Source organism: Bos taurus, chromosome 9, assembly GCF_002263795.3.
Source record: "Bos taurus isolate L1 Dominette 01449 registration number 42190680 breed Hereford chromosome 9, ARS-UCD2.0, whole genome shotgun sequence".
NCBI lineage: Eukaryota > Metazoa > Chordata > Mammalia > Artiodactyla > Bovidae > Bos > Bos taurus.
Window position 1 is genome coordinate 32,267,863 of NC_037336.1, and position 22,452 is coordinate 32,290,314.

Consider the following 22,452-nt stretch of genomic DNA (forward strand, 5'->3'; position numbering starts at 1 on the left):
AGAGCTTATCTCACAATATTGTGCGGACCCCCTCTGAGAGCGTCCCCCCGGAGTATTTAACTCTCAGCATTGTCTGCATTGAGCCTCTAGCAACTCAACAGTAATAATTCATGATAACCCTGGCATTGGTTCCTGTGGTAACTTCCCCTCTTGAGTTTCTGTTCAGTTCAGTTCAGTCACTCAGACGTGTCTGACTCTTTGCGACCCCATGAATTGCAGCACGCCAGGCCTCCCTGTCCATCACAAACTCACGGAGTTCACTCAGACTCACGTCCATCGAGTCAGTGATGCCATCCAGCCATCTCATCCTCTGTCATCCCCTTCTCCTCCTGCCCCCATCCCTCCCAGCATCAGAGTCTTTTCCAATGAGTCAACTCTTCGCATGAGGTGGCCAAAGTACTGGAGTTTCAGCTTTCAGCATCATTCCTTCCAAAGAACACCCAGGGCTGCTGTCCTTCAGAATGGACTGGTTGGATCTCCTTGCAGTCCAAGGGGCTCTCAAGAGTCTTCTCCAACACCACAGTACAAAAGCAATTCTTCAGCACTCAGCTTCCTTCACAGTCCAACTCTCACATCCATACATGACCACAGGAAAAACCATAGCCTTGACTAGACGGACCTTTGTTGGCAAAGTAATGTCTCTGCTTTTTAATATGCTATCTAGGTTGAGTTTCTGTTAGAGAGGCAGAAATGCCATGTATTTGCCTATCTGTCTGTCTTTCTAGTCTCGTGGGCAGTGGCTTGCCCTGGGTCTTCCTTGCTGTTATGCATCCTAGAAGAGCTGTTGATTTTTCAATCTGTTTATCTTTTTACCTGTTGTTAATATGGAGAAACAACCTCCAAGCTCCTTATGGCAGTACCAGAAACCAGAGTTGTGGTGTCTTTCTGTTTGGCATCCCACTTAGACTCCCCCACCTCCACTTTTAAGGACCCTTGTCATTACACTGGTCTCAGCCAGACAGTCTAGCATATTCTTCCCATTACAAGATCAGCTGATTCACAATCCTAGTTTCATCTGCAATTTTTTGGGAAGTTCTTTTAATTTATATATTTATTTTTAATTGAAGGATGATTGCTCTACAGTATTGCATTGGTTTCCACCAAACATCAGCATGACTCGGCCACAGGTTTACCCACGTTGCCTCCCGCGTGAACATCCCTCACTCTTCCTCCCCATCCCACCCGCCTAGGTTGTTATCGAGCCTTGATTTGAGTTCCCTGAGTCATAGAGCAAATTCCCATTGGCTATCTATTTCACATATGGTAATGTATGTTTCCCTGTTACTCTCTCCATATCTCCCAACCTCTCCTTCTTCCTTCGCCAGCTGTGTCCCTAAGTCTGCTCTCAATATCTGTGTCTCCACTGCTGCTCTGCAGGTAGTTTCATCAGTACCATCTTTCTAGATTCTGTATATATGCATTAGTATACAAGCATTGTTTTTTTTTCTCTTTCTGACTAACTTCACTCTGCGTAATAGGCTCCAGGTTCACCTACCTCACTGTGGCTGACTCAAATGCGTTCCTTCTTATGCTAAGTAGTATTCCATTGTGTGTATGTGCCACAGCTGCTTTACCCATTCATCTGTCAACAGATGCTAGGTTGTTTCCATGTTCAAACTATCGTGAATAGAGCTGCAATGGACATTGGGTTACAAGTGTCTTTTTCAATTTTGGTTTCCTCAGGGTACATGCCTAGTAGTGGGATTGCTGGGTCACATGGTGGTTTTATTCCTAATGTTTTAAAGAATCTCCATACTATTCTCCATAGTGGTTGTATCAATTTGTCCATCTGCAATTTTAATCTCCCCTCGCCACATAATATAACATAGTCTCAAGTGCCAGGGACAGGACCAAGACATGCACATTTTTGAGGGACCATTATTCTGACCAATGCAAGATTCTTCCTCAGAACTTCTCTGGGGGAGGGAGGAGGCAGCAGATACTGGGAATCATGACGAGAGGAACAATGGTGCTTTGTCCTCAAAGCACCGGGACAGTGATCTCCATTTCCTAAACCCCAAGATGGCTCTTCCATATACCTTAGAGACCTGCTATTCTCCCTGTCTCTGAGTTTATTTTAGGAGAATTTTTAAAATTTCATCTGTTTGGGGAGGAATGGCTTTCTCATTCGGTACAGATACTACGTGTTTCAAAAAGTGAAGCTGAGGATCTCCTCCCTAGGGCCAGGGCTCCCAAGTCTCAATCCATGAACGAGAGTAATGACAGTAATGAGTCCTGAGTATCAGTTTAAGGGGTGAGGAATAGTGTGGGGAGGGGAGACGGAGGGAAGGAGGAAAGGGAAAATGAAGACAAAAGTTAAAAAGACTGGGATAGAAAAGATCAGGGTGCCTCACATGTTCTAAGGATGAAAGTTATTTCAGTCATGTCTAGACACAGGCACTGGCTTGCCATGTGAGTGCATTTCACAGCGCGGCAGTCTGAGCCTAGGGGCTCCCAGGCAGCTCCAGATGTTTGCAGGGAGAGGTTCCCCCAGTCCCTATTGTGAAAGTGCAGAAGCTTCAAAAGGATATTAGGAGACCCAGGAACAAAAAGGATGGGAGTGTGGAGAAAGGAGATCAGAACAGAAGAGGTAGAGATGGTAGTTCAAAGGGGAAAAGAGAAAGTTGAAATGCAGTTAAGAACGTTCATCTTGTTGGATTAGGAACCAAAAGAGTAGACTCAGGTAAGAAATCAACCGGAAAGATAAGCGTGGATTCAAATGGTTCCTGGGTGAAAGAGAAAACCCTCAAACCAAAACCAAAACCCAGCCCCCACTGTGCTCAGTGTCCTGTCTTCTTGCAGCTGCTAAGCCCAACCTCCAGCAGCCCTCTCTGCATGGCAGGCGCACATGGCCGACGCTGGTACTCGCGGCTGAATGTCTGGGCTTGCTGGTGTCTCGGCGCTGTGACCTCCAGCTGTCCCTGTAGCTGGCAATCCTAGCAAGAGAAAGTGAAAATGACAGGGGACCTGGTCTGAGTGATGGGCAAGGAGGTGGAATGAAAGCGCTGATGCAGTCAGCACGCAGCCCCCAAGGGCGGTTTCTGTTTAATGCTTGCTAAGGACCCGATGCCCTTGTCTCATCACAGACTCAGGGGAGTTGAGCACTATTGAGCCCTATTAAATGCCCTATTAAATTTGTTTTTGTTTGTTCAGTTGCTAAATCGTGTCTGACTTTTTGTGGCCCCATGAACTGCAGCATGCCTGCTTCCCTGTCCTTCAGTATCTCCCGGAATTTGCTTAAACTTGGGTCCATTGAGTCAGTGATACCATCCAACCATCTCATCCTCTGTCGCCCTCTTCTCTCCTCCTCTTCTTCCTATTGAGCACTGTCAAATGCAGACCAGGTACCATGAGGGCTTCCCTGATAGCTCAGCTGATAAAGAATCCACCTGCAATGTGGGAGACCCTGGTTTGATTCCTGGGTTGAGAAGATCCCCCAGAAGAGGGCATGGCAACCCATCCCAGTATTCTTGCCTGGAGAATCCCCATGGACAGAGGAGCCTGGCAGGCTGCAGTCCTTGGGGTCATAAAGAGTTGGACATGACTGAGCGACTAAGCACACACACATGCAGGTACCATGAATCCTATTACACAGAGAGGAAATTGGGTCTCAGAGAGGTATAAGAAATCATGCAAGATCAGTTAAGTGGGAAAGCTTGACTCCAGCCACTCTCTGAACTCTGCACAGGGCTCTTTTCAACACAACTGCCCTTCAAGAACAAACCTTTGAAAGAGGCTGCCCCTGCCTATCACATCTGGAAACCATGTGAGCCATTGCAGCCTCAGGCCCATGTGTCCTCTGCCCCACCAGGTCCCTACTCTGAAGTCTGGATCAGTGGATCTTTGGGGGTGGGTGGGACGGTTACTTTTTGAGGGGAGTGGAAGCCTTACAGCATGCCTTCTTCTCCCATCAGGGTTCTTGGACAGGTGCGGTGAACGGATGAAGGCAGCCTTCTCTTCCCAAGTTTAGAATGGAGTTTCAGGTCTCCTAAAAATCAAATGCTTAAAAATAAAGAAAATACAATTGTCAGTTCATTCTTACACAAAAATTTACAAATACCTGGTTAAGGATAATATCCACATCTGTTGTATGCTCCCCTGATGTAGAGACAAAGTCGGTCTGCCAGTCACCGTTGTCCTTCCTGGTTATCTTTTCCACTTCTTTTTCTCTTTATGTCTTCAAGCACAAAGTCCTGTCAGCAAGTTCAGGCAGCGCTCGGACAATTCTAACTGGGAGGGGCAGGGCCCCTGACGTGAAAACTCTGGAAAAGACAGCCACTTACACGGAAGGTCTGGGGAGCTGAAGTGGGGACTCTGGAGTCCCGCTCACCTACCCCTTTAGGGAAAGAATGTCTGGAGACATGGGGACTGCAAAGAGGCATGCAGACCTCCAGAGGGGTCCAGCTGACATGAGGACTGCTGCAAACTCTCTCACCTGTCATCTCTCTCCCTGGGGCAGGCTGGCCCCTAGGTAAGGGAGATGTCATACCCACTTGAGGAAACATTGTTGTCAGTTGCTCAGTCGTGTCCAACCCTTTGCGATCCCATGGACTGCACCACGCCAGACTTGCCTGTTCTTCACCATCTCCCAGAGCTTTCTCAAACTCATGTCAGTTGAGTTGGTGATGCCATTCAACCATCTCATCCTCTGTCGCCCCGCTTTCCTCCTGCCCTCAATCTTTCCCAGCATCAGTCTTTTCCAATGAGTCAGCTCTTCACATCAGGTGACCAAAGTATTGGAGCTTCAGTTTCAACATCCGTCTTTCCATTGAATATTCAGGGTTTATTTCCTTTAGGTTTGACTGATTTGACCTCCTTGCTGTCCAAGGGACTCTCAAGAGTCTTATCCAGCATCACAGTTTGAAAGCATCAGTTCTTCAATGCTCAGACTTCTTTATGGCTCAACTCTCACATCTGTACATGACTACTGGAAAAATCATAGCTTTGACTAGACAGACCTTTGTTGGCAAAGTGATGTCTCTGCTTTTTAATACGCTGTCTGCTACTGCTGCTGCTAAGTCACTTCCGTCGTGTCTGACTCTATGCGACCCCATAGATGGAAGCCCACCAAGCTCCCCCATCGCTGGGATTCTCTAGGCAAGAACACTGGAGTGGGCTGCCATTTCCTTCTCCAATGCATGAAAGTGAAAAGTGAAAGGGAAGTTGCTCAGTTGTGTCCAACTCTTAGCGACCCCATGGACTGCAGCCCACCAGGCTCCTCCATCCATGGGAATTTCCAGGCAAGAGTACTGACGTGGGGTGCCATTGCCTTCTCCGAATACACTGTCTAGGTTTGTCAGACTTTATTTTCTCGGTCTCCAAAATCACTGCAGATGGTGACTAGCCATGAAATTAAAAGTCACTTGCTTCTTGGAAGAAAAGTTATGAATACACTGTCTAGGTTTGTCATAACTTTTCTTCCAAGGAGCAAGTGACTTTTAATTTCATGGCTACAGTCACCATCTGCAGTGATTTTGGAGACCAAGAAAATAAAGTCTGTCACTTTAGATTAAGTAAAATTAAGCAGAAGCCTTTCCTTCAGGAATTGATGAGCTTAATAAACTAACAGTTTTTATGAGTCTCCCAAAGAAGAGTATGGTAGGAAGTCAGGAGTGCGATCCAGATTGGTGGGATCCTGAAGCTCTTTCTGGCAGCTGTTTTAAGGAATCACTAGATGTGGGGGAGATATTATTAATCTTGTTACACAGAAGAGGGAAGTGGGTCTTGGAGCAGTCCAGGGAACTATGGTCCACACAACACAAAATCATGAATGTGAGTTAGGTGTAGCTATGGTTTTGGATGGAACCCACACAACTAAAGCTTTATGCTTCCTTAGTTCACGGTCAACCCATATTTTCTGAATATTTTTTATCACCTTGAGGGGGGTGCAGGGAACACTCTTCGGGAACTCTGAGTCTAAATGTCAAGTGTTCAGGGTCTTGGGCTGCTCGCCTGTTTCTGCAAGGAAGGCGCCCAGGCAGATGCTGTCATCCAGCTTGAGTGTTCTTTTGTTGTGGTTGTTTAGCTACTCAGTTGTGTCCAACTCTCTGTGACTCCATGGACTGTAGCCCACCAAGCTCCTCTGTCCAGAGGATTCTCCAGGCAAGAATACTTAAGTGGGTTGCCATTTCCTTCTCCAGGGGAGCTTCCCGACTCAGGGATCAAGCCCAGGTCTCTGTGTCTCTGGCTTGGCAGGTGGACTCTTTACCACTGGGCCACCTGGGAAGTCCCTGGAGCCCCCCTTTAGCACTGCTTTCCTAATCCACTGAGCAAAGCAGTGGCCCCCAGGCTGGAACTTCCCTGACAGTTAAAGGTACACCCTAATGCTGGCTTCAGGGGGTTGTTGTTTTTGTGGCTGTTAGATTAATCCTGGACACAGTGCAAAAGGCTGAGGCCTCTCAGAAGGTGGGTGGGAAGGGGCAGCTTCTAGAGAGTGAACCAATGCCCTGGGGTGCAGTACACTCGGCAGACACAATTCGGAGGACAGTTCCTTTCATTTGGGGATTCTTTTAAATGCTGCTCACTCTGATTCATGTCACATGAGTCTGTGTGTGATAACTGTCGAGGAGGAACTTGGGCTGTGACTTTAAGCAAACACTGCTGGAGTGTTTCTAATCACGTTCATGGTGCAGCAGTCTTCTGCATGTTAACTCATCATGCTTGATAAGGCTGACACTGAATGCTCATGTTAGCACATATGTATATATTTCTAGCTGTCACTTGGTTCAATACCAATATGATTATCAGTAATATCTGAGTTAAATGTGAGATGATCAGACTAAAACTAGAGCACAAAGGATTTAGGTGAATTCTGAAGATTTACCAAGGGAAACAGTGGCTAAACACTAAAACAGGTTATTGAGGGAAGTTATGGAATCTGTTTCCCTGGAGATTCTTAAAACAATGTCTATTCTATAGAAGGTTCCACAATCCTGACAGAAGGAAGAGAGCTTAATTTACTGGTGAGCTCTTCTAACTAAAATCGTAGCTACTCTGCTCAAGGTAAATACTGAGGGGTCATATAACCTCAGATACGCAGATGACATCACTCTTATGGCAGAAAGTGAAGAGGAACTAAAAAGCCTCTTGATGAAGGTGAAGAGGAGAGTGAAAAAGCTGGCTTAAAACTCAACATTCAAAAAATGAAGATCCAGTCCCATCACTTCATGACAAATAGCTGGAGAAACAGGAAACAGTGACAGACTTTATTTTGGGGGGGCTCCAAAATCACTGCAGATGGCGACTGCAGCCATGAAATTAAAAGACGCTTACTCCTTGGAAGAAAAACTATGACAAACCTAGACAGTGTATTAAAAAGAAGAGACAAAGGTCCATCTAGTCAAAGCTATGGTTTTACCAGTAGTCATGTATGGATGTAAGAGTTGGACCATAAGAAGACTAAGCATTGAAGAATTGATCTTTTTGAGCCATGGTGTTGGAGAAGACTCTTGAGTGTCCCTTGGACTGCAAGGAGATCAAACCAGTCAATCCTAAAGGAAATCAATCCTGAATATTCATTGGAAGGACTGATGCTGAAGCTGAAGCTCCAATACTTTGGCCACCTGATGTGAAAAGCTGACTCATTGGGGAAAACCCTGATGCTGGGATAGATTGAAGGCAGGAGGAGAACGAGGGGTGACAGAAGATGAGATGGTTGCATGGCATCACTGACTCAATAGACATGAGTTTGAGCAAGCTCTGGGAGATGGTGAAGGACAGGGAGGTCTGGCGTGCTGCAGTCCATGGGGTGGTAAAGAATTGGACATGACTGAGCGACTGAACAACAACATACCCTGGGTGGCATTTTGATTCCTTAACTCTTTGCCTGCTGGAGAGCTAGAAATGCTATTTCAGGTCAAACTAGACAAAGGTGAACTTATTACCAACAGGCTGCTTTCTTAATTACTCTATAAAGTATGGTGATTATACTCTATAAAGTAAGGTAATTATTATTGTTGTCACTACTATAATAACAATTATTAGTACATATTAATTATTATTATTACCTACCATTTTTGAGCACTCACTATACATTAGGTACTGTTCTAGCTGTTCATACACATTGCCTCATTTTCCTCCTGTAACAACATTTCAAGAACAGTGTTATATCCATTTCATAGATATTTAAGCAGAGTCTTGAGGCTAATAACCTGTTGATGATACAGCAGGATTCAGACCCAGGTCTGTCTGACCCCAAGGCCTGCGCTTCTGTGTATTACGAGGTGTGCTCCTATATCTAAAAGCACATCAGATCACACATAGTGTTCACTCGTGCAGTCCCACTGGGCAGCCATACTCTTCCACTGGTGCTCAGCAGAGGCTAGGTTCTCTTTTGGATTTGCTTTCATCTCCATGGACACCTCAGAGGTTCATAAAGAATGACATATTTCCCATTAATTGCTGAAATATTAAATGGGATGAGAGAGACCTTCATAACAATCACCTATTTCCTATGTAGGTTCTCATTAGGATAAGTAAAGTTCTGTTGTTTAAAATGTTTACAAATATATTCTTTTAAAAATTCTCAAATGAGAACTTGTCTTGGGGTGAGGGAACACCTGAAGATTATTCAAAATCAAACCTGGTGAGTTGCAAGAATAATCAATCCAGCTATCATAAAACAAGGTATGAATGATGAAATAATGATGTCAGTTTTCTTATGTAATGTTGTGACACACACTGACAGTAAACAGCCTGGATCTCCATCAGAGCCAGCTCTGGCCCCAACACTGACATTCATGTCAGAGTCCACACGGTGACCTAGAAACATCTCACCTACTTATTGACCAGTGTCCCAGAGAGGACCAAAATGATGACTTATAGGAAATGCGTTAATCTAGCAGCTGGTGAACTTGGGAGCAAGACAGATGGTGGAGGTGATGATGTTGCGTGAATTGTTTCCTCTCTCAGCGAGACTGCCAAAAACATGTTCCTCTGCAATTTTTTCTACCAAGGAGGGAGTGGGAGGAAAGACTCTTTTATTGGTATCTGTAACAGATACATTTTCCTTAGACAAGATATAGGTCAGCGATAGTCATGACTTTTTGTGCATGTATAATAGGGAACAAAACATTTAGCCTCATGATGAAAAAACAGCACAATATTCTTCTGCTAAGAATTCTGAAATTTTTATATTTAGAGTTTTGACTTCTTTTTCTGATTCAGGTCACTTGTTGGTTGAATGCCACCTACACTTAACACAGTTAAAATCAGCTTATTTCCCTCCCTGTTCTCCTTAAGAGCCTTCATCAGATCAGAAGCTCCCCAGTATTGTCAGTGGCTCCATTCTCCTGCCAGCCTTCTATGTTCCTAACTTGGTCAAATTTTTCCCTTTCTATCATTTTATCCAGGCAATCACCAATTCTAAGCATCCTTGCTCTGCAGGGCTTCTTGAAGCCATACGCTGTCTCCATTCCCACAGGCACAGGCTAGGTTGGACTGAAGCATTGCATCTAGACGTGGGGAATAGTTTTTAATCTCCCACTTTTAGTTCCTTTCTTATACACACCATCCTGTCCAGAAACAAGCAGTTTCATCATTTGCCTGACCAAATTACATTACAGTTCTGCCGCAAGTGTTCTATCACCTCAGGACTCAACGTACTGTCTTAAAAGGCCCTTACTGTGCTCATCAGACCCCTTACTGTCCTTCCCTTCAACCCCGTCCACCTCTGATGGACCCATAGACCGTTCAGCCTGGCACTTCCCACCAAGGGATGCCACTTGGTCCCTTTCAAACAGTGTTCAAGACTAGAGAATACGTGGTTTCCATGTTTTCATCCCCACAACTTTCTTCATTATCTTCTTATCACTTAGCACCGATACACAATACAATGAAAAGCTGAATTAAAATTTTATGTGCCATTGTGTTTGTATTTCTACCTTCTACATAAATTGTTCAAGCTTCTTGTGTAAAGGGACTGGGCGTTGGGCAGCCCCTACACACAAGACAGGTTTCCACTAGTCCCATCTTAGTAAAGGAACATTTTGGAAAATTCCATCCTTTCCTTGCAAACTTTGAAATCAAATTGTCCTTGCATGTGCTATGTAACGAAATTTCTTTGACTGGAGTGAATTGACCCATTGAAAAATATATCTCCTTTGTAAAGAATTTTTTCTGTAAGGAAATCATTGAGTCTAAAGATAATTCTTTCTTTATTCAAAACTGATTTATTTAATGTTGTGTAGCAAAGAGAGATTTGAGATTTTTAGAAAGCAATTTCTGTCCACAGACAGACAAGTTGTTAAACAATCAACCCAGAGTTAAGGTGCCTACTAAGCTATTCAACTAGGATATTTTCATTTTTTTCAGTACCAGAATTTGTTAGGTAGATTCATATGTATCAGTTTATTTTACCCTCACAATGATTCTTTGATATAGATTTTGTTATTTTTCGCATTATTGACAATGAAACCAAAGCCCAGTGCACTTAAGTTCCAAATTCAAGTTCATCAAACCACAAGCGGTAGAACAGAATGGTTACTCGGCTTCTTACCATCTAAATCCTGCACTCTTTCCTAATCCTGAGCCGTTCTGTGCCAGGGGCTTCTGGTTAGCACTGGGCCTCTTACTAATGAGAAAGAGGCACAGGACCAGCAGTGTGGCTGACAACGGTGGTGAGGCAGGCAGAGCCCTGAGGAATGAGCCGTGTTGATTAGACACTGCCTTCCCATATGCATTTGGAACTCTTTCTGGGCATTCTTTCAGTTCCATTGTTCTGTCTGTGTACTTATAAATTAGTACTGTAGTCTTAGTTATTGAAGCTTTGTATTTCACTATTTTATAGGGCTTACCATTCCCCGCAACCCAGATTTTTCCTCTTACTTGAGAATCAGCTTATCTAGTTCAAAACATCATTATGAAGTTTGGGGGATCTGATGTCAGATTTCTAGATTGTCAGGGAGCGTTGATATTTTGTGTCTTCAAAACACAAAGAAGAGCAGGTCCCCCCATCTGTTCCAGTGTCCCTTTGTGTCTCTTTTTGTTTCTCAGTATTACTGTCTTTTATGTTTTCACTAGATCATAAAAGTAAACCTATTACTTAAAAAGAAAATAGTTCTGTCTTGGTTTATTCTGTGTTTCAGTGTTGGTCTCTTTTCTTGTTTCTTTTCTTCTCTCTTTCACACAGCACACATGGACACATATACTAACCTCTTCATCCACAGGGTCATCAATGGCATTTGAAAGACATTGAACTAAAAGTTCCAGAATCTTCTATGACAGGGACACAGCAAGATGTTCTTTCTCTCTAGAACATGGCAATAAACTGTCACAGCTTCATGATGGAAGAACTTTTATCTCATTTGTTCATTGCAGTTTTCCACGTGTTTAGAACAGTGTTCATTAACTCTCAATTGCTGTTTGTTGACTGAATGAAAAATCCAGTATATGCCTCTCCAAACTTCACTGGAACAAAGCCCTTGGTTCATATTTTCTGCCAGGTGAAGCTGACTGTTGGGTATTTTGCTGTAGAAAATCTGTTGAGAAAAGCAGCAGTGTGTGGAGGATAATTACCTTCCTGTGTATGCTCTACTGACCTATTTCTCCATTAGAGTATTAATAATAAATGCCCAAGGCTCTACTGAAAATAAATAACCTTATTCCTTTTTGCTTATTAGACAAAGCCTTGAAATTCACATTTGCACAATGAGGGCTCTAAAATGCATCCTGGCAGATGGATACTTCTTGAGCTGTCATAAGGAGACGAAGAAAATTCAGTCAAATGTGTGGGTTAAGGCGGCAATGAACACTTGTCATTCTGAACCGTGTTAGAAACCAAGGCCCTTGGTCTCTTCCGCGTTACAGCGTTTCCTGGCAGTGTGGGCTGTGAAGTGTGTGCAGGAAGCACGGTTGCGCTGTGGTTTCACACCGGAGCTCAGGTTGCCGCTCATGAATATGTATGATGAGGCTGTCACTTGAGTGTTCTTGAGCAGAACTGAACCCCTGCACATACCCATTTCCTGTCTACCGTTTGAAGAGGTTCCTTGAGGAGGTTTGAAAAAGTGAGTTGCATCTCCAATTGTGGAGCGTTTTACCTTATTTCTCTTCGAGATGGCAAATTGCACCCTGATTTATTTTTACTCACTGTGAGTCATTTGCTAGTCTTATTTTATAAGTAATATTTTCTACATCTTACCCAGAGGCAGATGGGAAAGTTCAAGGAAACACCCTCTTGGAAAGAGGAAAAGTACTCTGGTCTGGGTTTGCATGTTGGTGCCTTTCCTGGAGTCCCTGATATAAGCAGAGGAATAAACAGATGGTGAATGGGTCTAGCAGAGCCACATTTAGAGTGGGTTTTCTTTGTTTTAGAGGCTGTTATTCTGCTCTTACTGTGGACTCTGTGTACTCCTGAGAATGCAAAAAAAAATAAATAAAACTGGAAGCTCTTTCCTGATATTCATAACACAGGTCACCAGATCCAAAGGTACTTGGCCAGTTGGGAACTCTCTCTCACACACACACATACACATGTGCTAAGGGTTATTGTGTGTTGTCTTTGTGAGAGGAAATGGGGGAGGAGAGGGGGACTCTAGTGCTTCTGAAGCCGAGAGGCAGTGCTCCAGAAACCCACGTGGTGAACAGCATGTGCTGGGAAATGCCAGCCTGTGTCGCTCTCAACTTGGCGTATAGACTCGACTCCTGTTTGACAAAATTTATGGAGCAGACAGCGAATAGTAGGGGTGTTTTCCCTAGACAAGCAGTAAGGGTGAGAGATGGGCATATGTGGGTTGCTATGCAGTTGTTTCACTGTTGATATGGGAGCCTTGCCAAGCAGGACTTGGATCCTGGAAATGTTTGCATGATTCCATGGAGGTCCTGGCTTTCCAGCTGAACCCATGTACGTGTCTTTTCCTTTAATGACAGTCATGAGGGAGAAAATGTACCTGCTTTCTGGATGTGTTGCTTCTATTTCTCCACAGTCTGGAGGCTCCTTCTTGAAGTCGTGACTGGCATTATCTTGGTTGTCATAATGAGCTTCTAATGAACTGTCTGTCTAGATTGTTCGTTCCTCATGTTAGATGTTCTTTTCCTATGGAAAAAAAACTTATCCTTTAGAAATTGCTCAACATGGTTTTGGCATTGAAGTTTCGTGATTTAAGAGCTGATGATTTTATCTCATTGTTAGATGGTGAAATAACAGGGTCAAACTGAGGTTAACAGGATTTAGAATTTCAATTTGGCTGGAGTCTTTCCTTCTGAAAAATGGTGAAAGAATGGAAGGATGGAAGGAAAGAGAGGAGGAAGGGAGAGAGAGAAGAAGGAAAATCTATTTAAGGAAAAGTCTGATTAATAAATAGGTGAAATCATTGACTAAATCTAAGTTTATCTGAGCTAAACATTTTTCAGTTCAGTTCAGTTGACTTTGATCTCTTTAACCCTCTTATGTATTCATTTATTTTTATTTTTGGCTGTGCTGGGTCTTCGTTGCTGTGAGGGCTTTTCTCTGGTTGTGATGAGCGGGGAGCTACTCTCCAGTTGGGGTGATGGGCTTCTCATTGGAGAGGCTGCCCTTGTTCTGGAGCATGGACTGTAGGGTGCACAGACTTCAGTGGTGGCTTCCAGGCTCTAGTGCACAGGCTGAGTAGCTGAGGTGCGCAGGCTTAGTTACTCTGCCACATGTGGGATCCTCCCAGATCAGGGATCAAACCCACTGTCTCCTGCATTGGCAGTGGATTCTTTACCACTGAGCCACCAAGGGAAGCCCCGAGCTAAACCCTTTTATGTATATTTGTTAAATTAAAGAGGGTAAAATAATTACATTTTCATTTTAAACACTTACTCTAATATCTCACTTTTTTCTTCCAGTTTTATTGAGATATAATTGACACACAGCACTGTATGAGTTTTAGGTATACAACATGATGATTTGATCTACATACATCATGAAATGATAATCACAAATTTAGTGAACATCAGTTATCTCATACAGATTCAATAAAAGAAAAAAAATCCTTATGATGAGAACTCAGGATTTACTCTCTTCAGGACTTTTGTATATATCTTTCAGCAGTGTTAATTATATTTACCATGTGGCACATTGCATCTCTAGTACTTACTTATCTTATAGCTGGAGGTTGTACCCTTTGACCACCTTCATCCAATTTCCCATCCCCTTCCTCCTTTCCCCCCAACTCTGGTAATCACCAATCTGGTCTCTTTTTCTTTGAGTTTGTTTGTTTGGTTTTGAAGTATAACTGACTCACAACATCATCTTACTTTCTAATATACAACATAGATTCGATATTCTGTACATTCCAAAATGATCACCACTGAGCTAAACATTTTTACATTCTCTTCCCATCTTTGTTGGGTCAACAAATACCTTTCAAGAGTGTACTCTGTACCAGGCATAGAACAATACAATGTTTCTGGCTACCATTTAATCATAGACTCTTTTGATTCTATCACAACAAGGAAGTCCTTTTTCCATTGTGTACCTCATATTCTGTCTCCCCTGCCATTAGAAAAATTAGATTACCTGTGACTTTTGTTTCACGTCCAATTTAGGGTTATGTTTCCCCATGTCCAGTTATCTTTATCCTTTTCAGCTCTCCTGGATCATGCAACTTAATCCAAGGCCTTAGGAACAGGCTATATTTTACCAAGTTATGTGAGTGCACTTTTCAGTGAAGTTTTTGCAGCCCTCCATCTCAGGCCTGAATTGCTTCCTCAGCACCTCTCTTGTGAACTCCAACTGCTTGGGTACTTAGCTGTCTTGGCTATGAATACCTTGAGGGCAGGGCCTGTGTCTTATTCATTTCTGAAGTGATGGCAACATAGCACTTGGCAAGTATTTGTAGAAAAAAATGAATATTGCCCAAAGCATCTTTGTTTATATATTCTAACCTTTTGGTCTTTTCTTTTTATGGGTTGGATTCTAAGAATGAGTTTGTTGGTCTAACTCTATATATAATTTTAGTTTTAATAGATGTTGCTAGATTGCTTTCCAAGAAAAGCTAAGGCAATTTACTCCCGTATTGCCCTCAGTAATAGGTTTTATTGTTTTTTAATGTTTGACAGTTCAATAGCTATAAAGTAATATCCCATTGTTTAATTTTTCTTTTCCTGCTAGTAAAAGTTTGAGTATCTTTAATGTGTTTGTTGGTCATTTATTGCTGTTTTGTGAATTAACTTTTTATATACTTTGTCCATCTCGACACATAAAAGTTTATATTTATTTCAAGATATATAAAACAACAATATAAAGCCCTTTCCCCCTGAAATTCCAATTCTAGGTCTGTGTCCTTGGAAACACCTCGTGCGTGTGTGCTTAGCCACCCAGTCACATCCGACTCTCTGTGGCCACACAGACCATAGTTCTCCAAGCTTCTCTGTCCATGGGGTTCCCCAGGCAAGAGTACTGGAGTATCCATTCCCTTCTCCAGGGGAGCTCCCTGAACCAGGAATCAAACCCACATCTCCTGCAAGATATGTACACAAAAATATACGCAATGCATCTTATCAGAGTATTGTTTGTCGTAATTAAAAATCAAGTTTAATGAAAAGGAGTAGTTTTATGTCTTATGGTGTTTCCTTATTAAAATAAAGAGAATGAGGAATTAAAAGATATGAGCTATTACTCAACTATAAAAAGGAATGAAATTGTGTCATTTACAGAGACATGGAATGGACCTAGAGACTCATACAGAGTGAAGTAAGTCAGAAAGAGAAAAACAAATATCGTATATTAACACATATATATGGAATCTGGAAAACTGGCACAAATCATCTTACTTGCAAAGCGAAAATAGAGACACAGGTGTAAAGAACAAATATATGGACACCAAGGGGGAAGGCAGGCTGGTGGGATGAATTGGAAGGTTGAGATTGACATATATACACTAACCGTGTACAAAATAGACAACTAGTGAGAACCTACTGTAGAGCACAGGGAACTCTACTCCGTGCTCTGTGGTGACGTAAATGGGAAGAAAATCCAAAAAAGAGGTGATGTATGTATACACGTGGCTGATTCGCTTTGCTGTACAGCAGAAACTAACTGTACAGTAACTGTACAGAAACTAACTTTACAACACCGTAAAGCAACTATACTACAATGATATGTATATTTTTTAAAGTGAACTCTCTCAACATCCTTCTTCTCCTTTCCCATCCCCTGTCCTTGTACATGGGGACAGAGCACCAGTGTTCAGTCACAGGAGATACTGTGGGATGATAGATAACAGTGATGAAGTGGAGCAGAAGGGGATAAAGGAATTAAACATGTGGAGATGTGAAGAAAAGAAATTAATATGACATGCGGTGTTGACTGCTACCTCAAGTTGGATAGAAGAGGGTTAAAAGAGAGAATATTGAAAAGTAGTAAAAATTATGTGTAATTTTCAGTTGTTTAAGCAGTATATAAATAAATCAAAAATTCCAGGATGTTCAAATATATATATATTTCATGAGTTGAGATTACCCTAAAATAAAAACTAAAATCATATTAAAATTTTCTGAACCTTTCAGAAGATATAGTATCCCAAAGGGGCTTCATTCTAGAAGGAAAATCATAGTAGCTTGCCAATTCCAGTTCTGGTCAGGCATTCTTAGAATATCTTGGAGTGGATTTTAGGCTCGTGGGGATTCTACTCTGACTATCAACCAACGAGCCAAAACAAGGCTCTTGAAAATTTTCTCTACTGAAATGCTCAGTCTGCAAATCTGGATGGTGATGCAAATATATAAGTTTCATTGCTGGTACTTTGAGTGCTGATAAATTTGGGCTTTAATACAAAGAAAATGATCGCTCTTTCTCTTCTCTAGAAAATAAAACTAAGAAAACAACTCCCTTAACAGAGTACCTGTGTTCTACGACTAAACATAAGGCAACTGATCAAGTATACATTACACACAGGCTCTGAGTTCATCCCTCACAGAGAGCTGTACCTGAGGAGTAAGGACACACAGCGAGTGAAAGGCTGTGGTGCTTACAGACAAAGCACCCCGAATACCCCCCAGTTAGCTCAGTGGTGACAGTGGGCAAAGGACCGAGAGCAACAGCGTGGGGCAGGGTTATCAGGGAAGGCTTCCCAGGCATTACATCAATGCACAAGGAGAGAGAAGGAATTCACACCAGGGAGGGAAATTATTTATGGCATTGCAAGGGGGAAAAGAGGATTTTTTTTCAAGGTCCTGGTATCTCTGTTACTTGGTCCTAGTGTTTGGACATATGGAGGTACCATTGCCATTAAAGTATTAAAATGTGCCAGAAGACTTGGAATGTCTTAAGAGCATGCTGTGAAGGGCTGCTGACACAATTCCAGTTATGCCTTGGTACAAATGTCATGTCAGATTGATGTTTGGAAAAGGACTGAGATTTGAAAAACTGCCTAATGAGCTCTTGTGTTCTTTTCATCTTTTATTTTGTGCAAACCAGACTCAACATGCCATTGGTAACTTCCTCAAAACTCAACAAGATAAAGGTCTGTAAAAGGGACTTGCTGGCTATCTTGATCCCTAATGGAAAGTTCTTAAAACCTGGATTTGATGAGCCCAGGCCATGCCATGTAACATTTAGTTACATGTTTAGTCTAAATATTTTCTATTTTGTGCTCCCTTTAGCAGGCACTATATCCCTTCTCCCATCTATAAATTGTCTTAGCTCAAAGGGATGGTTTTTGCTGTGTTATGTTATCTCACAGCCTGGGGCAAATTAACAGATAAAGTGAAAGTGAAAGTCACTCAGTCGTGTCTGACTCTTTGTGACCCCCACAGACTATACAGTCCATGGAATTCTCCAGGCCAGGATACTGGAGTGGGTAGCCTTTCCCTTCTTCAGGGAATCTTCCCAACCCAGGATCAAACCCAGGTCTCCCGCATTGCAGGCAGATTCTTTACCAGCTGAGCCACAAGGGAAGCCCTAGAATACTGGAGTGGGTAACCTATCTCTTCTCCAGCGGATCTTCCCAACCCAGGAATCCAACGGATAACAGATAAAACAAGAAGCCAAAATCTAGTAAGAGGAGGCCAGTGCGGACGGGTGTGCATGCCCTGGGTATGAAGAGAAGAACGAAGCACCTTCATGTTCTTTGAGAGCCCCTTTGACCCATGCACTTTTAAAAGCAGCAGAAGAAATGAGCTGAGAGTGGAAAAGAGTGTGTGGGGGTGAGGTTGTTACTTAGCAACAGGGAAGCTTCTGGCCAATGTTCTGAACTGAACAAAGGAAAGCAGCTGGGATGGCGTGGAATAAATGAATGTGGAAAAAATGAAAGGGAGGAAAGCAGATGTGGCAGCGAGGGAGGGCTTAGAGGAGAATGAAAAATAACACAGCAAAGGAAAAGCATGAAAATGGATGTGATAGGTACTTAAACACCAGAAGACTATGAATAAAAATCATTTGGGAATAAAGAGATCTGAAAGAAAGGTGAAAATAACCAAAGGGTAAAGAAACATCTGCAGTGGAAGCAGCCGGCAACTGGAAGGATAAAATCCCCCAGTGCAGGGAACTCTTGGCTTAAAATCTGGCTCTTCCCTGGTGTTACAGGTCACACCAGGGTGGATTGGCTGCATGGTTCCTGGAACAGAGTTCAAACCACCTGAGCCTGATTCTATTCGAAATATGAGCTGGGAGGTAGGGTGGCTCTAGGAATATTTTTTGTTACATTTTATAATAGGTATGAATCCTTATGTGTTAGTTCAGATGGTAAAGAATCTGCCTGCAATGTGGGAGACCTGGGTGCAATCCCTGGGTTGGGAAGATCCCCTGCAGATGGGAATGGCGACCCATTCCCTTGTGTTCTTGTCTGGAGACTCCCATGGACACAAGAGCCTGGAGAGCTACAGTCCACTGGGTGGCAAAGAGTTGGACATGACTGAGCGACTAACAATTTCACTTTCATGAATCCTTCAGTTCAGTTCAGTTCAGTCACTCAGTCGTGTCCGACTCTTTGCGACCCCATGAATCGCAGCACGCCAGGCCTCCCTGTCCATCACCAACTCCCAGAGTTCACTCAGACTCACATCCATTGAGTCAATGATGCCATCCAGCCATCTCATCCTCTGTAGAATGACCCAAAAATAACTTTTTGGCTTTTGGACCACTACATCAGGACCAACCAACCAAGAGAATTGGATATATACTTTAAACCAGGCTAGAAAACTTCTAATTCTGTCTTTGATTCCTCTAATAGTGCATTAGTTTCTACTGTACAGCAAAGTGAATCAGCCATACATATACTTTGTTGGTGTTGTTCAGTTGCTAAGTCATGTCCAACTCTTTGCATCCCCATGAAATGCAGCATGCCGGTCTTCCCTGTCCTTCACTATCTCCTGGAGTTTGCTCAAACTCATGTCCATTGAGTTGGTGATGCCATCCAACCATCTCATCCTCTGTCACTGTATACTTTTATCTCCTCTTTTTTAGATTTCCTTTCCATTTAGGTCACCACAGAGCACTGAGTAGAGTTCCCTGTGCTACAGAGTAGGTTCTCATTAGTTATCTATTTTATTATATAGTATCAGTTAAGTTCAGTTCAGTCGCTCAGTCGTGTCCGACTCTTTGCGACCCTATGAATTGCAGCAGGCCAGGCCTCCCTGGACGGAGGAGCCTGGTAGGCTGCAGTCCATGGGGTCGCTGAGGGTCGGACACGACTGAGCAACTTCACTTTCACTTTTCACTTTCATGCATTGGAGAAAGAAATGGCAACCCACTCCAGTGTTCTTGCCTGGAGAATCCCAGGGACTGGGGAGCCTGGTGGGCTGCTGTCTATGGGGTTGCACAGAGTCGGACACGACTGAAGTGACTTAGCAGCAGCAGCAGCAGGCCTCCCTGTCCATCACCAACTCCCAGAGTTCACCCAAACTCTTGTCCATCAAGTCGGTGATGCCATCCAGCCATCTCATCCTCTGTCATCCCCTTCTCCTCCTGCCCCCAATCCCTCCCAGCATCAGAGTCTTTTCCAATGAGTCAACTCTTCACATGAGGTGGCCAAAGTACTGGAGTTTCAGCTTTAGCATCATTCCTTCCAAAGAACACCCAGGACTGATCTCCTTTAGAATGTATATATGTCAACCCCAATCTCCCAATTCATCCCATTTCCTCCTTTCCCCTTGGTATCTATACATTTGTTCTCTATGTCTGTGTCTCTATTTCTGCTTTGTAAATAAGATTATCTATACCCTTTTTTTTTTTTAGATTCTTCATATATGTGTTAATATATGGTATTTGTTTAAATGGCATTTTCTCAGTCCCTGTGCAGGGTTATCATATCCTGTTTTACAGGGCTGCATGGATTTACTTATATTATCAACAACCACATTGGTTGATATGTTATTTCTCTTTGTCTATATATACAATAGGACTAAGTATTAGTTATTCCTCTTTAAAAAAACTTTTCTTATCTATAATATATAATTGTCCTAAGTAGCATCAGTCATGTCCAACTCTTTGCAATCCCATGTACTGTAGCCCACCAGGTTTCTCTGGCCATGGGATTCTCCAGGCAAGAAAACTGGAGTGGATTGCCATGCCCTCCTCCAAGAACTTATTACAAGTGATTTCTAATTAAGCATGTTGAATGATAATACGCTCTTTGGTCTACGTGTTTCCCAAATCTCACTTAAATGACAGTAAGAGGACACAACATGAAGAACGAATGAAAATTAGACAAGGTTTGGTATACCAGTTATCTGTCATTGTATAAAAACCACCTCAAAATTTAGTGGCTTAATATAATAGTATTTATTAGTGCACAGTTCTTGAGGCAGCAGTTTGTTCAGGATTCAGCTGCAATAACTTATCTCTGCTCCACGTGGCACTGACTTAGATTACTTGCAATTGCAGTTAGTGGACAGTTAGGTGGAGTTAACGATTGGGGTGCCTCAGATCTCCACAAGCCTCTCCAGCAGGCTGGCTCAGGCTTCTTCACATGTTATTGAGGTTCCAAAGGAGGTGAGAGGAAGCGAGGCCTTGTTATTAGTCACAAATGATCACTTCTGCAGCTTTCTATTGTCAAACAAGTTGCGAGGTGTTTTGGACTGAACTGCATTCCCCCCAAATTCATATGTTGACCCCCTAACCTCAAATGTGACTTAATGTAATTTAAAAGCAGATAGGGCCTTTAAATTAAAGTTAAATGAGATCATAAGGGTGGGGAGATCATCCAGTAGGACCAGTAGTCTTATAAGAAGAGGAAGAGACTAGGGATGTGCATATACAGAGAAAATGTCACAGTGAAAGTGTGGCCAGAAACCAACTCTGCTAACGCCTTGATCTTGGACTTCCAGCCTCCAGAACTATGAAAAAATGAATTTTTTTTGGTTAAGCCACCAGTCTATGGTATTTTCTTATGGCAACCTTAAGAGACTAATACACAAGGCCGGTTCAGATTTAAGGGGTGGAAAATAGACCACCTCTTGATGAAAGGAGCCATAAACAATTTTGGATCATTTTTCATCCACCACACTTGGAAAATGTCAGCTCGCTTTAGAAAGTAGAGGTGTATCAAGAGGTATACTTAAAGTAAAGCACAAAATACTCCCACTTTCTCCACACACACTTATTTCATTTTGTAATGGATATTGCATTAATTTTTTTTAATTTAGGTAAATAACAGATAGTCATTTAGTAGGCATATATCTAAGTAGGATCTAGAAAATGATATTAAGACATAGAATTTTCATTAGAAATGAACCACTCATCTATTCTCAACGTTCTCCTCCTGCTTAGGAAAAGGAAGAAATGATTAGAAAATAAGTCCTATACCAGAGGCTTGAGAACTGTATAGATATAAAAAGTGGTTTGTTTTTCTTATTCATGTGCTGGGGTAAGAAGGAAATACTTTTTGGTTGAGAGGGCTCCTGATTAATAGGGATGCTGAGACAGAAGAAGGCAAATAGTGGTAATTAACTGCTAAAGCCAAGGTAGGTGTGCTGACCATAATAACAGCAGTAGGATTGGCATAGGATTCAGAATGATGCATTTCTCAAAAACCTCTGCAAGAGTTCTATGTACATTAGAGTTACAGCGATCATAACAGATGGCAGCCAGCTAGGTTTGTAATTCATCTGTATAATGGGAAATTCTGCAGTATTGAGACTTCCCTGGTGGCTCAGACGGTAAGGCGTCTGCCTACAATGTGGGAGACCCGGGTTTGATCCCTGGGTTGGGAAGATCCCCTGGAGAAGGAAATGGCAACCCACTCCAGTGTTTTTGCCTGGAAAATCCCATGGACAGAGGAGCCTACAGTCCATGGGGCCGCAAAGAGTTGGGCACAACTGAGCAACTTCACTTTCTTTCACTTTCACTCCAGTATTAGCGGTTGTGGCTCTGATGTGTCTTTGAACTCAGTAGTTCTGGTGTCTGGAGAAGGCAATGGCATCCCACTCCAGTACTCTTGCCTGGAAAATCCCATGGATGGAGGAGCCTGGTGGGCTGCAGTCCCTGGGGTCACTAAGAGTCAGACACAACTGAGCGACTTCACTTTCACTTTTCACTTTCATGCATTGGAG

At 42.8% G+C, this 22,452-nt stretch overlaps 1 long non-coding RNA gene across 1 annotated transcript; it reads right to left on the minus strand.

Moving 5' to 3' along the window:
- Positions 1–419: 419 nt before the first annotated feature.
- Positions 420–15,896, minus strand: LOC112448030 (uncharacterized). The gene is made up of 3 exons (XR_009495995.1): positions 8,011–15,896; positions 3,892–4,002; positions 420–2,936 (listed from the first exon to the last, which is right to left on the minus strand). It is a non-coding gene; the product is annotated as an uncharacterized lncRNA (long non-coding RNA).
- Positions 15,897–22,452: the final 6,556 nt, after the last annotated feature.